Here is a 16,230-nt window from a genome sequence, read left to right on the forward strand (position 1 = left end):
CAATGTAGAATTTAAACAAAACCTACTATTCTCAAGCTCCACTACTGGGCTCACTTCATTTGTTTCATCCAACATAGAGTCTACCACATGTCTTATCTCAGTTGTAGATACCTCCTCCTCTAAATCCACTCCATCATCGATAAGAGCTAAAAATTCCTCATCTGTATCAGAATCTTGTAGATTTGAATTGGTATAAGCCTCAAATAAGCCTTCAGACCAAGGCTCTAGCCACCATTTCTTATCCTCTTTACCTTTTGGCTTCATTTGCAAATCTTCAAAAATCTGTTGAGCACTTTGTAGTCCTCATTTGCAAATCTTCAAAAATCTGTTGAGCACTTTGTAGTCCCATTTTCAAGGCAGTGACGATCTTCTCATCAGTCAAAACACATTTGTAATCACCTAAATCTGCTTTGTTCATGGTCTCTTTGATATTTAACTCTCTCCATACATGTTCTTGCTTCTTATGGGCCCATCCAAATTTCACACCATCCTCCTTGCATTCAAAATGTGAAAGCCTATTTAAGATCCCTATACTGTGCAACATGTCTATCAAGTCATAAGTATGCTCTTGCCCAACCTTGTTGTAAAATATTTCAACTTCATAGATCCTGTGAGATGTATTGGAAGCATATTATTTGGATGAAAGTCTCTAAAATATTTTATGAGCAATACAATGAAGTGACTCGAGAGCTACACATCTAAGAATGCCTCCTTACTAATAAAATTCCTTGATAGTGTATACGAGGCATGTTTTATAATCCAAGATCTCTAGATTTGGAAGAAGAATGCCACTTTTGTTGCTAAATGGACTCTCCACCAAGCTCAAGTGCAGGGACAAGAAAATATCAGTGTAGTCTCCAACAATTTCAAGATAAGCCTTTATTCCTATCATGCCCCGCTCTTTTCTATGTTTTCCATAGTTTGCTAACTCTCCCAAAAACCATTGGACTTGGCTACTACATATACTTTGTGCTACATCCCAATTTGGACAATCATCTCATCTGATATCTCCTTCCTTAAAGCATATGCTTATCAACAGAAAAAGAATCATAGACAATGGTAACATGATTCAAAGTAACCTAGACATCACCAAGAGCCAATAATATTTATCAACCTCATAAATTGATCAACCTCATGCTTTATCAATCATATTTATCTCTTTAGTAATATTCTCCGTTAGATCCTGCATTAGACTCATATTAGATTATGAGTAGTTTATGTATAGTTACTACATTGGGTAACACGTTGCATAGTAAGATTATGTAAACTTTCTCTTTAGATGTGAAAATAATGACACTAAATATAGTATCTTGTAGTGCCAAGACAAATGGACTTGGAACATGGTTACCATGTTTAGTGTAATCCATTTGGCAAAAGCTAATGTAAAGTACTCCGTAGCCATAGTGTAAAGAATATATTCTCTCTTGAATGAATGCCATTTGAAAGTTCCAAAAGGGTTTTAAACTATATACAAGGTCACGTTATATGTTAGAACTTGGTACTCCAATCAAGGATCATGTATGATTTGGACTATCATGATGGGTTATGTATTGGTTTAATTAATGTTCAATGGTCCTATATACAATATTTTCAAAAGTTAAACACCTTCAAAAGATAATTGAAGAGAAAGAATCTCACTAATGAGCTCCCAATGAATCCGATGAGAGAGAGAGAGAGAGAGAGAGAGAGAGACAGAGTTCCTTTAATGCGTGAAACACTCTCCTCATTGTGAATGAATCTACAAGTACACATACAAACCAAGTATACTAGACAATAACTAATGTTTAGATATAGGAAAAATGTGAGCTTTGTATGGGGGATAGAAAAGTACTCCTAAACACTATGATGACCCATATTAAATGTTGCGAAGGTGTGCATGTGATCACTTGTGCATCGAAAGGACGTTAACAATGGCATGCACAAACCAAGTACACTAGATGAGAATTATGGCCTCTTAACTTGTGCCAAGTGCAATCAAATAAACATGTATTGATCATATGACAATAGTAGATTTACACATGCAATAAATCCTACATTGAAAGTATTAACCCTAAAAGGTATATTGATCAAACAATTTATTTAACATTACCTAAGCAAACTCTTGTAAAAGATTTTATACCCCTATAAAGTTTCACTGCTATCCAGTAGTGCAAGGCTTTTATTTTTTTCCCCTTTACTTTCACTCAACCATTTCACTTTGTAGGGTAGAGGGGCCAATCATATTACATGTAACTCTTTGTGGCTTGATGTTTGCATGTCAAGGAAAAGTTTGAGACAAAGCAACCATATATGCATTCATTAGTTTAAACTCTACCATCAATATAAATGTCATGTCATGTAATGGTGGATTGAATCACAGGAGAAAAAGCCCTTGAAAGATTCAAGCATTTTATTATAATATTAGTATGGGATCAAACCCTCATTTGCTCTAATAGAGGATAATGCAATAATCTTTTACCTAGCAAAATATTGATAATTGATCTTTGACCATTATGCAGTCCTTCCAAACACCAAGCAACATGTTTTGAGTGATTCATATTTGCCAATGAGAAGGTTTCTCTCTCTCTCTCTCTCTCTAAACTAGGGCATGGCACCATTCCCTAGTTTGTAGAGTTTGTAATAACCCTACTTCCTTTTATTATAGAGTTTGTACACATAGGGGGTTCCATTATCATTCAACACAACTCTTGTTGGGAACAATGTGATTTCAAGCCATGCATTATGGGAAAAAAAACACCCTCTACTTGGAATCATTGCACTTATACAAAACACATTATTTGTTGGCTACTACTATGTTGAAACACATATTTTTTGTTGCCAACGAATGCCTTATGTATTCCTTCAAAATGAGCTACTAACCTATGTTGAATTTGCTTTTGTTGACTGCTGGCTCTGGACACGCGCACTCGACCATTAATTATCGCATTGATGGCATTATTGCAGGTGGTCCTGAACTTGATACTATTGCAACTGCCTATTGGTTTTGATCATAGGCACTTAACCATTGATAATGCTCTTGATGGCATTGCTGGGGTTGATCACAAACTTCATAATGATGTCGATGGGTGCTGCTAATGAAGCAAGTGACTGGAAGTGATGGGCGCTGCTGGAAGTCCCCCCCAGTTAGTCTCCAGGTGGCTGTGTACCAGTCAAAGACATCAATCATACATCAATCCGATAGTGCCAAATTTGGGTCAATGATGATGATTCGAGTGTTTCTACTCATCATTGGGCCTAAATTCATCTTGTTTGTGCACCTATGAGGAACAATTATTGCAAAATGAGCTTGTCTGAGTAATTATTACAATGATACAGTTGCCTTTCCTACACGGTTATGCCAAACCTGAGCATTAAAAACACATCTCAAAAGACTTCAACTTCATTTGGCAACACCAACTACACAAGGATCCATGGCTCTCTAACTATTGAACTTCACCACAACAGTTCATCAGCGAATGGAGAATACATAGAATCTTGCACTCCCATGCTAACCTACCAGTGAGAGTGCATTCTCGCACCAGATGGACCACATGTAGAGACCCTTGACTACTAGTGTATACAGTAATCTAAAGGAATTTTAAGCTGGAACTGGAATGATCAAGTTATATTAGGAGAAACATACCTTAATAGATGGCTTTGTGCTAGACTGCCATGTGTGCTTCTCTAGCAACCTAAGCACATGCGAGTAAGCGGGATGCTACTTCTTGGAGTTATCTCCACCCTGAGAATAGAAAAGAGAAAAGGAAATCAATAACGTTGTATGGATGACAATTTCAAAATGGTGCCAAAGCATCAATCTGACAGCACACCTTGTACTGAGAACAAAAGATCAGCGAAGAGACCTCTAGTCAATAAGACTAGAAAGAGGAGACGTAGCAAAGTGCAGGTGAATATTACCCCTCTTGGGATTCAATATTTCCTGAACGTGAGGTAGATGATCATGTTTCAAGTCATGGGGTCCTTTAATCGTTCTCACTCAATAAGCAAGGTTTCCCTACAGCTCCCAAAGAGTCGCTACTGCAAGCTTCCGTGTACAGACAGTGATGCAATGGGCTCGGGATTGCCCTGCACAGGCAACATTTGTGCGAGCCGATACAACAGCCATGGCATCAAAGGGATTCTCAAATATCTTCCAGCTGGGGACAGCGGGGGTACTGGGGCCACAACATTAGGTAACAACTGATGTAATGAGAGCCCTCCTGAGCAACAGGGGGATCTATCGAGCTTTCCCTTAGCTACCATGCATGCGTTGGCACAAGAACCATCACAATCACCATCACCATGATAGTGCATGCTAGCACCTGTGTCTGTTTGTGCACCTGCACATGCAGATGCCTGCTTTGGAGGGAGTATATGGGATAGCAACAATGGCAATGTGCAAAAAATACTCAAGATCTTGATGGTCACCACTCAAAGTGGCAGAGTTGGGGCAGCCACAAAGAGAGAGAGAGACAGAGAGAGAGAAAGAGAGAGAGAGCCAGAGGAGGGTCGCGTGCTGCCTTCTTGCCCTTGATCTGACGCATGCTTCTCCTTCCTTCCTAGGCGTCTGAGGGATAGAAGAATAGGTCATTCAAAGAGGGAGGGAGGGAGGGAGGGAGAGAGAGTGCATTTACATGTACACATGTTCTTGCCATAATGGCCACATGAAGGAACAATAAAAACATCATGGAGCCACTACCCTACTAATTCACTCCACTCTCCTCAAGACATCTCATCCACCATGTATGATTAAATTTTGATAGTGCGCTTCATGCCGACAGTGGGTGGGTGGATTGCATGGGTAGTTAAGCATGCATGCGGGTGGTTAGGCATGCATGTAGGCAATCAAGCATGTCGGAAAATGGGTCAAGCCGGGATAGACACACAATGATTTTTTGTGATCATTAATGACTTATACTTTGCAAAGTTATATGACCAATGGACTAGTCCCCACCACTATGATTGAGATCAAAGTTGATGCATAATACCTTGATTTATCCATAGATAACCACTATGTGTATGCTTATATCCAATTATACCTTGAGTCCTATTTAGGTTCTTATGAGAAAGCCTCACAATGTGCACCATATACTACTGACAAAATCTCACACAATTATTTCATGCCACTAACAAAACATTTATTGCAACTTTGGCCATTTTCAATGGACTATGAATCCATATTTTCATGTAAACTTCATCAATGCACATTCTACAAACTATATGGTTGCTTCAAAGTAGGGTCTAGCATATGATGGGGCTACATGCAAAGTTCCTTTTACCTATGTTACATATGTAACTAGACACTAGTAGGGGGCTCGTAGAGGGTATCGCTTTGCACCCATATGTGAGTTTCATAATGTCTCATATCATAATTCCACCCATGGTATGAAGAACATTGTTAGTGGTCATTTTGGTTGAGTGCTTGAGGCTTAGTCCAAGATGGTATCCCAACCATCACTTACCTCCACATGGTATCATGAAAATGAGATGGTTACCTCCAAAGAGTTTTGGTTGTCATATCACCACTCCATGTGACTAGATCCACAATGATCTTGTCATAGCAACTAGTAAACGAAGAGACAATGATGATGCATGTGAAGCTAATTTCATGAGAGCTTTGTGCCATTTGAACCCCTAGTTTTAGTGTGTTCTTACATGTTCTAGGATGAAAGGGCCAACAGTAGTACATCTAAGGTCTCTTGATTAATAGCACTAGATAAGAAAGTTTGGACACTGCATAAGGTAATGCATCTAAGGTCTCTTGATTAATAGCACTACATATGAAAGCTTGGTCACAAAGATTTTGCATGATAAAAAAGCATGTATATTGTGATTGCTTCAAAACCATTTTGATGACTTCCACTCTACTTCCATTAGACCATGGATGATGAAATTTGGATACAATGTATAAAAACAATAACTTTCTATACATTAACATAACTGGGCTAGTAAGAGCACATTAACACATCAACATTCTATATGTTTTACACTCATTGAGGCTATCTTTACTTGTTGGAAGGTATCTTAGTATTGGCCCTCACTAGTGTAACTTATTTTTATCAATACTAGTTAAGATATTCAACTTTTGTTTGAACAAAGTTACAAACAAAAATAGATGCATGAGAATCATTGGATTGTAATTGATTAGAAGGGGAATTGTTTTCATGTGGCTTCCTCAAAAGAGTTTCTCCCTCGTCTTGAGATATCTCCACTTCTTTCATAGGTTTGTTAATGTCATGCTCGTTAGAAAGTTTTGAAGGTTTACAAAACCCTTGTTTCTAATCCAAGAGTTATTTTCAAACTCTTTTTTAGTATATTATGTGAATTAACTTCTATGTGTGTATGTGTGTGTGTGTGTGTGTGTGTGCGCGCACACACACACGCAAGCATGCATCCATGTATGAGTAGATGTACATATGTGTGTAGATGTATATATATGTACATATATAAAGAAAGTGCATTTATGTATATGTACATGTATATGTATATGTATATGTATATACACGTATGAAGAAATTACATATTATGTTAAAGATAAGACAAAACATAAAGTTTTTACCATAGTTATTATTAGGAAGCTTAACCTGTGCCTTATGATAATAGGGTAATATCACTTTTGAAGGCATGTGTTACAAAATCGTGTTGTTACACTAACTTATATAGCTACTTGCTAATTATGTGTCCCTTGCATCTTAAATTGGAGTATTCTCAAAATTAATATTTTATACCTCCTAAGAAGAGAAAAAAATGCAATCAATCATTCATTGTCATACTTCTTTGAGCCTAGTTTCACACACACGCGCACGCACACACACACACACAAGAGATATAAAGGAATAGAAAAAGAAGACAAATCAAACCATCACACTACATGCATGATCTATCTATTAATAATAAAAGAAGTATAAACAATCTTGATAGTTTCCTTCAAAGAATACTTTAGTCCCGAATGTGTTTGTTGCATTTGATTAACTTCTAATAGAAGAATGAAGATTCATTCCATCTTTTTCACATCTTTGAGAGAGAGAGAGAGAGAGAGCGCATGCAACTCTCATGCAACTCCATAAAATAATGTAACAATCACTCTTTCTCTTCTTTTGGGTTGGCTTTACAAAATCTAAGTCCAAGTGCTACCACTATAGAGAATGTCTCTTCAATCTTAGGTATTTTCACTCATCCTCCATCTTTGAATTGAGAGAGAGAGAGAGAGAGAGAGAGAGAGAGAGTGTGTGTGTGTGTGTGTGTGTGTGTGTGTGTGGGCATAATATCCTAAAGATTAGGGATACTATGTTTACTTGTTGAGGTTCATTGTATCTTTTTGTTAAAGATCCATGCCAGTTTTATGATTTAATAATACCATTTTGTAAAAACTTTATATGTTCAATATAAAGACCCCTTTTGTGAATAGATTTATTGTTTTTAAAATATTTCCTTCTATAAATGTACATCTGTAAGCCTATGTATTTTTATATTCCCTTTTTTTGAACTCACATTACACACATTTTTATACATAGCGCCCCCCCCCCCCCCCCTCGAGGAACAGTTAAACCAGATGAAATAGTGGAATGTGACAGTATGGATATCAATCGTATAAGTTATTGTGCTCTCTCTAAATTATGGTTTACAAATCTTAAATGTCACAGAATAAGTGCATTTGGTTTGCCTCGGCCTCTTGCAGTTTTAATTGCTAGGACAGCTATGAATCGTAGGATCACGACAAAGGCAACAAGCTCCCATTCACGGAAGAAGAGCATGTCAAATATGGCCTAATAATGGAATCAAGGGCCCTTCATCAACTTAAGTTCAAAAGCATCTAGAACTTAGAAAGTGTGGTAATGAAAGAGTAAGTGGTGAAACAGATGGTCGCAACCAAGGTAATATGGGTAAACATATGGAGAAGGTTGGCCAAGCCATCGACTACAACAAGTGCATAGAATTCCTACGAACTTTCGATGCCAATAAGAACCATGGCACCATGACAATGAGACAAGAAGGAAGAGAGACTCACAGAGTAGAAGTGGAGTTGAGGCCCAAAATAGTGGAAAGAGCACTAGGGCTGGTCAACAAGCCCGAGAGGCGGCCCAAAAGAGATGTTTACAGTATGCTAGGGATAAGAAAATGTGAATTTCCACAAACACAACAAGGAAAAGATGTCAATATGGAAAGAACGAGAAGAGGTGGTGACAACACTATCAACATAGTTGTGGCTGAGTCAAGGCAAGATGGAGGAGAAGGCCAAGGCCTAGAAAAAGAGGAACCCTGGAAGAGTCAAGGATTTGGCCAAACGCCTTGTCCTAGCAAAAAGCAAGAGAATCATGGTGGGAGTAAGGATCGAAAAAGTGAAGGTAGGGCTAGAAAACACACCTTCCTAAATACAATACTTCATGTAACTCAGGTTGAGGATGATGGCCTTGTGGAAGAGCTAAAGAGGAAGTTTGAGGTCTCAAAAGGAGAGCCATAAAATATGGACTCCAAGAGCACACCCCAAGAACCAACACTAGCCCAAGACTGGTGCAACATAGGTAGCTTTTGATACAAGTGGGGCTCTCAACGACGGATGAGCTAGAGCAACTCAAAATTGGAGAGTAGGAGCACTGAAAGCAACCAACTACAATGGCCCAAGAAGAAACCTCAAGGGACGAGGGACTCGATTTTGAGCAACCTAACGACACTATGGTACACGCAACTAAACAAAGCCATCCCCCGCCTCCACCAATAAAAGCAGAAGGCCAAGAAGAAGAAGATCATGCCATCATAGAGAGGATGATCCAGGCCAAAAGGAAATGCAAAGAGTTGGCTGACTTCACGAGGAGAAAGTTTAATGCCAGACCACAAGACATGCCTGATGCCCAGATGCCAAAAATCAAGGAACAACTACCTATCAATTGGACACTAGAATTAAACCATTGGGAGCAGTGGAAGAATGGGTGCACGCCATTTGAATTTGAATTCTTCTACCCTTCTGCCGTGAATCGAGTGCTACCCCCTCAAGTGGTTGAAGGAGCCATTCAGGTCGCGAAGAGACTAGGGAAGCTGGTGGCTAAATGAGAGGGCTAGAAATACCACATTATGGAGAAGAGAGCCTATGTGGTACTCGGAGGATAAGGTCATGGAAGAGCCAAGAAAGGTCAAAGGCTATGAAGTCCAACCGAAATGGCACCGAAAGATCTGGAACAGCAATTTTGAGGCATGGATGTCTTTTTACAACACACTACCATATGAAAGGGATGACCCCACCTACATGGCTTACCCGAGGCACCATGGTGTGGATTTTGACCAAGGGAAGGATGGTAGGTACGACTTCCCTTTAATCTACAATGTTAATGCCACCACTCTTGAAGAATGCTTGACCTTCGAAGCACAAGACCTCCAACCCTCCATTACCCACTTTTTGGGTGATTTCACGGCATGCCCGGATCCCACCTTCCTTACCACTTGGAATTAGCTCCACCTCTTGCTACTTCTACTAAAACAAAAGTCAGTAGCCCAAGGAGAGCACCTACCACCCCTCTATTTTGATATCAATGTATGGATAGAAAATTGTGCAATTACCCACCTAATGTTAAGGGCTGCTCTCTTGCCAGCTTTTTGCATGAGCCTTTTGAAATATATAAGTAATGGCAAGTTCTCAAAATGTAACCATCATTTCCTCTCTACTACCCCTCTCAATGTAGGGATTAACCAAAAGGGCTACATGCAAAGCCATGCACTCCTTAGCAAATCTCTTAGCCCCCCCTAAAATGTAACTACTGAGAAAGAGCATCAAGAGGAGGTTTAGTGTACTTTCCCCCCTAATGTAGCGAATCTCTTAGACCCCCCCCGAAATATAACTACTGAAGAGAATCAAGAGGAGGTTTAGTGTATTTTTCCCCCTAATGTAGCTCCTTTTTTTTTTAAAGAAAAGACCCACGCAAAGCAACAAGAAAGGAACAAAGAGCTTTCTCATGTAACATCAGAGTGCCACAAACACTACACCTAGGGATCCTCAAGCTAGATACATCTTGTGGCCTCGGTCGATCGGCTCCATGCCTAACCCCCTAGCCCTCCCTATCCCCCCACTTTGCACTTAGGATATATCAAGGGTAGAACACACCTAGGGAGTTTGTGCTCACCTACAGTCAAATCTATCTCCCTAAGTCACACCCACAATATCTCCCCTCATACAAAAATTGGGTCCTCAAGTGTGGGACAACACCACAGGCTTTCTTGAGATTCAATCCAACTCCCGATTTCATTGGCATGGACACCATACACTACACAATAAAGTAGACATGCCCCTAGGTAATGCACTTCCTCTTCCTTTTCAAGTACATTCAATAAGCTGTGACCAACCCCACTGATTTTGAAGGCCCCCATCATCCACTCACTCTAGCTCTCAGCCTCCACAACCTCACATCCATTTTGTGATGCTTCTTCTCCACGTCTAATCTCCACAAAGCCCCATCATCGACCCACCTAGCAACCTTTTAACCACCCATGTCCCCCTTACCAACAGGTGCTCCCACGTGCCATGGGACTGGCACTCGACTAGAAGGGGGGTAATGTTCACCCCAGTGCAAGGAAAGAAAAAAGAAAAATAAAAAGACGCAAGGAAAAGTGAAAAAAGGCGGTCCTCAACTGAAGAAATAGAAGAAAAAAGGGCCAAAAGTGCAAGGATAACTTTAAAAGATCAAGGTAAGTGTAAAAGAAGAAATGTGCATTTTAAATATAAAAGTGTACTCTAAATCTTTGTAAAAGAGTGCCAGGCTTCCTCCGGTGCAATTTGTAAATGTTGACAAGCATGGGTGAAGGAACAATGTAAATCGAAAGGGAATAGGAAAAAAGGACCTAGGCTAAAATGGTCAGTCATATAATATGAGTGATAGCAGATTCTCAAAATGTAATCATCATTTCCTCTCTGCTACCCTTCTTAATGTAAGAATTAACCAAAAGGGTACATGCAAAACCATGCATTCCTTAGCAAATCTCTTAAGCCCCCCCAAAATGTAACTACTGATGAATAGCATCAAGATTAGGTTTAGTGTACTCCCGCCTCCCAATGTAGCTCAAAAAAAAAAAGACCCACACAAAGCACGAGGAAAGGAACAAAGATCTCTTGCATGTAACATCATAGTGCCACAAACACTACACCTAAGGATCCTCAAGTTAGATACATTTGGTGGCCTCGGTCAATTGGCTCTGTGCCTAACTCCCTAGCCCTTCGTATCCCCCCACTTTGTACTTTAATGAATATTAAGGGTAGGACACACCTAGGGAGTTTGTGCTCTCGCCTACGATTAGATATATCTCCCTAAGTCACACCCACAACACCTCCCCTTGTACACAAACTGGGTTCTCAAGTATGGGACAACACCATAGGCTTCCCTGAGGTGTTGTGCCCACCCACAACACTTAAGGAGTTTGCACTCTCTACAGTTAGACCTGTCTCCCTAAGTCACACCCACAACACCTCTCCTCATACACAAACTGGATTCTCAAGTATGGGACAACACCACAGGCTTCCCTGACTCAACTCCCAATTTCACTGCTGTAGACACCATGCACTACACAATGAAGTAGACACACCCCTTGGTAGTGCACTTCCTCTTCGTTTTCAGGTACGTTCAACAATCCACAACCAACCACCGACTTCGGAGGCCCTCATCATCCACTCTAACTCTTGGCCTCCACAGCCTCATATCCATTTTGTCATGCTTCTTCTCCATGTCCAATCTCCACAAAGCCCCATCATTAATCCACCTGGCAACCTTTTAACCACTCACGCCCTCACCAACAAGTGCTCGCACGTGCCATGGGACTGGCACTCAACTAGGAGGGGGTTAATGTTAACCCAAGCGCAAGGAAAGAAAAAAGAAAATTAAAAAGACACAAGGCAAAGTGAAAAAAGGTGGTCCTCAACTGAAGAAATATGAGAAAAAAGGGCCAAAAGCGCAAGGACAACCTTAAAAGTTTAGGGCAAGTGCAAAAGAGGAAAGGCGCATTTTAAATATAAAAGCACACTCTAAATCTTTATAAAAGAGCGCCAAGCTCCATCCAGTGCAATTTACAAATGTAGACGGGCATGGGTAAAGGAATAATGTAAATAGAAAGGGAATAGGAAAAGAGAACCTAGGCTAAAATGGACGGCCATGTTAAAAAAGGGATGGATGCCCAAAGGGGATTAGGGCTTGTATAAAAGGCAAAAAGTGAATGAAGAAGCTCATTCTTGTGTGTGGCCAAAACTAGCTCTCCTCCTCCTCCTCTTCTTCTTCTTCTTCTTCTTGCTTGCTTGAGCTTGTGCTTGAGAGAGGGAGTGTGAGGGAGTGTGTGTGTGAGGGTGAGGGACCATGGTGGAGAAGCTCCCCATCTTGTCCTCTCTTCTTCTTCTCTTCTTTTCTCTTCTCTTGTCTTACACACAACTATGGAGCTTGGAGCTTAAAGCTTGAGGATCGAGCTTGCTTATTTGAGGTTGCACCTTGGATCGTGGAGCTACCGGAGAGCTTGTGGGAGGAGGCAACTTGATTGAGCATAAAGATAAGCTCGCTACACTTGTCGATGTGAGAGTGTGCATGGCTATGTGAGAGGCGCCATTGCACTTGGCTTAAAAGGATTTAAGTAATAAGCAGTCCATAGATCTTGACAGTTGAGCGAGAGCTCCCACATCTGCTCAATACCCTATCAAGGCCTACAAAGGCGGATGAAATCACTTTGAACTTGTTTTGTGGTTAGTTGAGATATGGTTTGCATCCTATCAAGAATTGTGGCCGAAGGGGAAAAAAAGGAACGATTAGATCCAACACATCACAAAACAAATAAGATATCCCAACCACTTGTCTCTATTAGTGACAAAGAAAAAGGGTGAATGGAAGTGTTATGGTAAGGTGTGTAAAGGACCACTAGTGAAAATTGCTCAAGATCCACTCAAGGATACTCTACATAATGAGCTACATAGAGTAATGTTGCATTATGAAAATACACATGTAGGAGGTGTCACTTGGGCAATGGCCCTCATGCAAAAATTGTTCACTTGCCAAAGCACTATTTTACAATGATGAGTATGACCATGCAATGCAAAGGGTAGGTATAACAAGGGAGGCCAATGTCGAGCATAATGTTGAAATCTGTAAATACCAATGAAGGGTAGAAACACCCTCAACCATGGGCAATAATGTTAAAGAAGGAGAAGGATCTAATGTCTTCATGTGGTGCCGAGAACCATGATGAAGAATGAAGTTGCTGATGAAGGTAGACATGGAACCCCTTAGTTGGAATAGCCAAAGAAAAATCAAATCATCTGGTACATGGAACAAATCCATACTTGATCTCAAGCCTGAGGGCTCCTATACTACTAAGTGGCATAGGTAAGCCTGAATCTCAACCTCAGAAGGTGGCTCCAATGCTAGTTGAAATCACCAAGATAGCAATCCACAATGCGAATGGATCTAATGGATGAAGGAAGGCTTAACACTCCCCAACTAGAAGAGTGAGGAAGAGAGTTGGCCATTAAGATAATCAAAATGTGCCCTCAATCTCAAGAGATAACTCCAACGTTGACACAATGTCATAGGCGTAGACCTGAAGCTCAACCTCAAGAGATGTCTCCTATGCCAGTCAAGAATGCAAAGGTACAACCACCAATGGTAACAACCCTCTTCACATGAAAAAATTAAAAAAAACTAGGAGTGTACTAAATTATAGTTAAATGATGAAAATATCTCAACTGAAAGGAAAGAAAGATAGTATCAAGAGAAGAACAATGCCTAAGACCTGATCTTGGGAGAGAAGATACTACATGTCTCCATTCTAATTGAGACAATGCTCACCAAGGCAAGAACTGGAAAAAATATATATTTAGCCTTGGTAGGACCAATAACATACTTGTAATGTTAGTCCCAAATGAAATACAAAACCCAACATGAAAGGATTAAGAAAGAAGCATGCATACCACATCTTTGAAATTGGAATGCTTTGGATAATATGCTAAATGAAAAAGAGAACTAAGTGAGTCTTAGATGCAATGGAAGTAAATGAAATAAGAAAGTGTGGAATGGAAGACTTGAAAAAGTATGTCTAAGCCTAAAGGAAACTAGCCTAAGGTTCCTAAGGATGGCCTAGGATGGTTAAAAAATTAGCCTAGGGGAAGTTAATGACCAAACTAGTCAGAGATGCCATGAGACACTAATTGAGGGGGAGATCTGGGATCCACCACACCAATGGCCAGCCACCAATAAATATGGATACCATGGGGTAGAGAAATTGCGCTATCTCCCTGGGGAAGACTCCTCCCAATCACCTTCGAGTGGCACTACCACTACCAAAAGGGGCTAAGGCTGGCTTGGGAATGGGTATTGTAACTAACTTTGGTGTGGGCAAAATACCCTTAGTTGTGGATGGGGTGATTTTGGTTGTGGGTCTAATACCCTTAGCCTTTGAGCAACAATTGTCATCTATATGGTCGGACTTCTAGCAAAATGTACAAACCTATTCTTTTTAGGCAAGTAATGCCAGGAAGTTCTTTGTGAGGTTTGGATTTTACCACTCCCTTTTTCCTTCAAAGAAAGAGACTGAGCATCAACATAAGAACATGATCCATGTTTAGAATCAATTGAGAAAGGTGATATTGGGTCTAAGTGTCTAGGTGATTTATGTCCATGCCTTAAGTAAGGACTCAAGGACTAGACAAGGGGGTGGTATTGGGTCTAAGAGGCTAGGTGATTCCTATCCACACCTTGAGTCCTTCAAAGAAAAGGGGAACTCAACAACATGAGAAGCGGGTTCATGTGTTTGAGAAATTAAGGAGGGTAGCGTAGTGTGCAAGTAAGGGATTCCCCACACAATAGGACCAAAGGAAAGAGAGCGACTCACATGCATATATGGGGAAAATGCATAATGCACATGTAGCATTCTCAAGAACATAGCAACAAGGTGCAAAGTGGTATACCTTTGAGTGTCTCATGATGGCCTAAAATCTAAATGTGCATCAAAGACAACATGAGCTAAGACAGGGTAACCTATTTTGGGTCTAAAATAAGAGTCTAGATTGGATGTACATGAATCTAAATGTGAAGAGAAAAGTGGGAATGGGAGGGAAGGATGGGAAATGTAAAGGTGAATGTGAAGCAATAAAATCAAATTCAAATGAGACAAAAGATAAAGGATTACCTTGTGGAACATCTCTAATCATAGAGTTTCCTTCTAATCCATACTAGTACCAAATTGGGTCTCATACATGACTTATAGTTAGTCCCTGCATAACTTAAGGAGCAATATAGCTATAATCAAATCACAAAAATGGTCACACTAGGTTTGATTGTGAAGAATCTAAACTTTCACATGTTCCCCAAGTGCATAGCCTTTTCTCAATTGAGAGGTGAAGAAATATGAGATGAAGTAGAGCTAGACCTCTATGAATGATCCCTAGAAGAAAGGTTAGTAGGTGAAGTGTTGTCCTCCAAATCAACACCATAATGTCTCAACAAAGCCTAGGAGCAGTCTAAGAAAACATCAAAGGATCTGAAGATGGAGTGGTCTAAGCCATCATGAGTCAGTAGATGGTCTTTAGCGTAATCAAGAGCAAACCAAGGAATCCACAATAGCCTCAAGTATACTCTTTAAAAGAGCATCGGGCTTGATACCATATGGAGATATGCTATGGTTTGCATAAGAAAACATTGAGTTATGATTACAACTAAAATATAGAGAACTCAACCACAAAATGCAAAATGCAAAAAACGAGAACTCTCAGTGAATGAACGAACGTTGTAAATGAAGGAAAGATTGTACAAGTGCTCAAGGGCAAACCTATCCAACAATCGATGGTTCTCATGGGAGCAAGCTAAGAGAGTAGTCGAAGTATGACGTCCATCAAAGACAAATCTTGAGTGCTATAACCACCAGTCCAAGTTGAGATGATGTTGAAAGCGAAAGGGCAACGAGTTGGAAACCAAAACAAAGTAGTCTTTAGGGTTGGAACCAATAAATACAAAAACATAATCACTTAACGATCATGGCAACTAACCAGAGGCTGTACAAAGTTGGATGATGGTAAAGAAAGGAGAAGATAATGTTGACTAGCCCCATTAGCTGGTTATTAACAAAGTGAAGGCCCATTGGCTAGTTATTAACAGAGTGAAGGCCCTTCTTCATGTATACATATTGAACATGAAATCATTGATACTCATATGAATATGTTTAGACTCCCAAATATTATGGCAAATGTTTGAGATGTTATGAGGTGCTACTAAGGTGAGAATACCTCAGTTATTATAGACT

General features: G+C 40.1%; 1 protein-coding gene across 6 annotated transcripts in view; it reads right to left on the reverse strand.

The window, feature by feature from the left end:
* LOC148011015 (callose synthase 11-like) overlaps positions 1–16,230 on the reverse strand; it is a 32,797-nt gene that overhangs the window by 4,657 nt on the left and 11,910 nt on the right. Inside the window, exons 3-4 of one of the 6 annotated variants that reach the window (XR_015689462.1) lie at positions 3,623–3,721; positions 2,860–3,138 (exon numbers count right to left, since the gene is read on the reverse strand). The gene's annotated coding sequence lies outside the window, so the exon portion shown is untranslated. The other 5 variants (XR_015689461.1, XR_015689463.1, XM_087671343.1 and 2 more) reach the window with 5 other exon arrangements.

This window comes from Lygodium microphyllum, chromosome 29 (genome assembly GCF_053477565.2).
Source record: "Lygodium microphyllum isolate KBCC chromosome 29, Lygodium_microphyllum_v1.1.10, whole genome shotgun sequence".
NCBI lineage: Eukaryota > Viridiplantae > Streptophyta > Polypodiopsida > Schizaeales > Lygodiaceae > Lygodium > Lygodium microphyllum.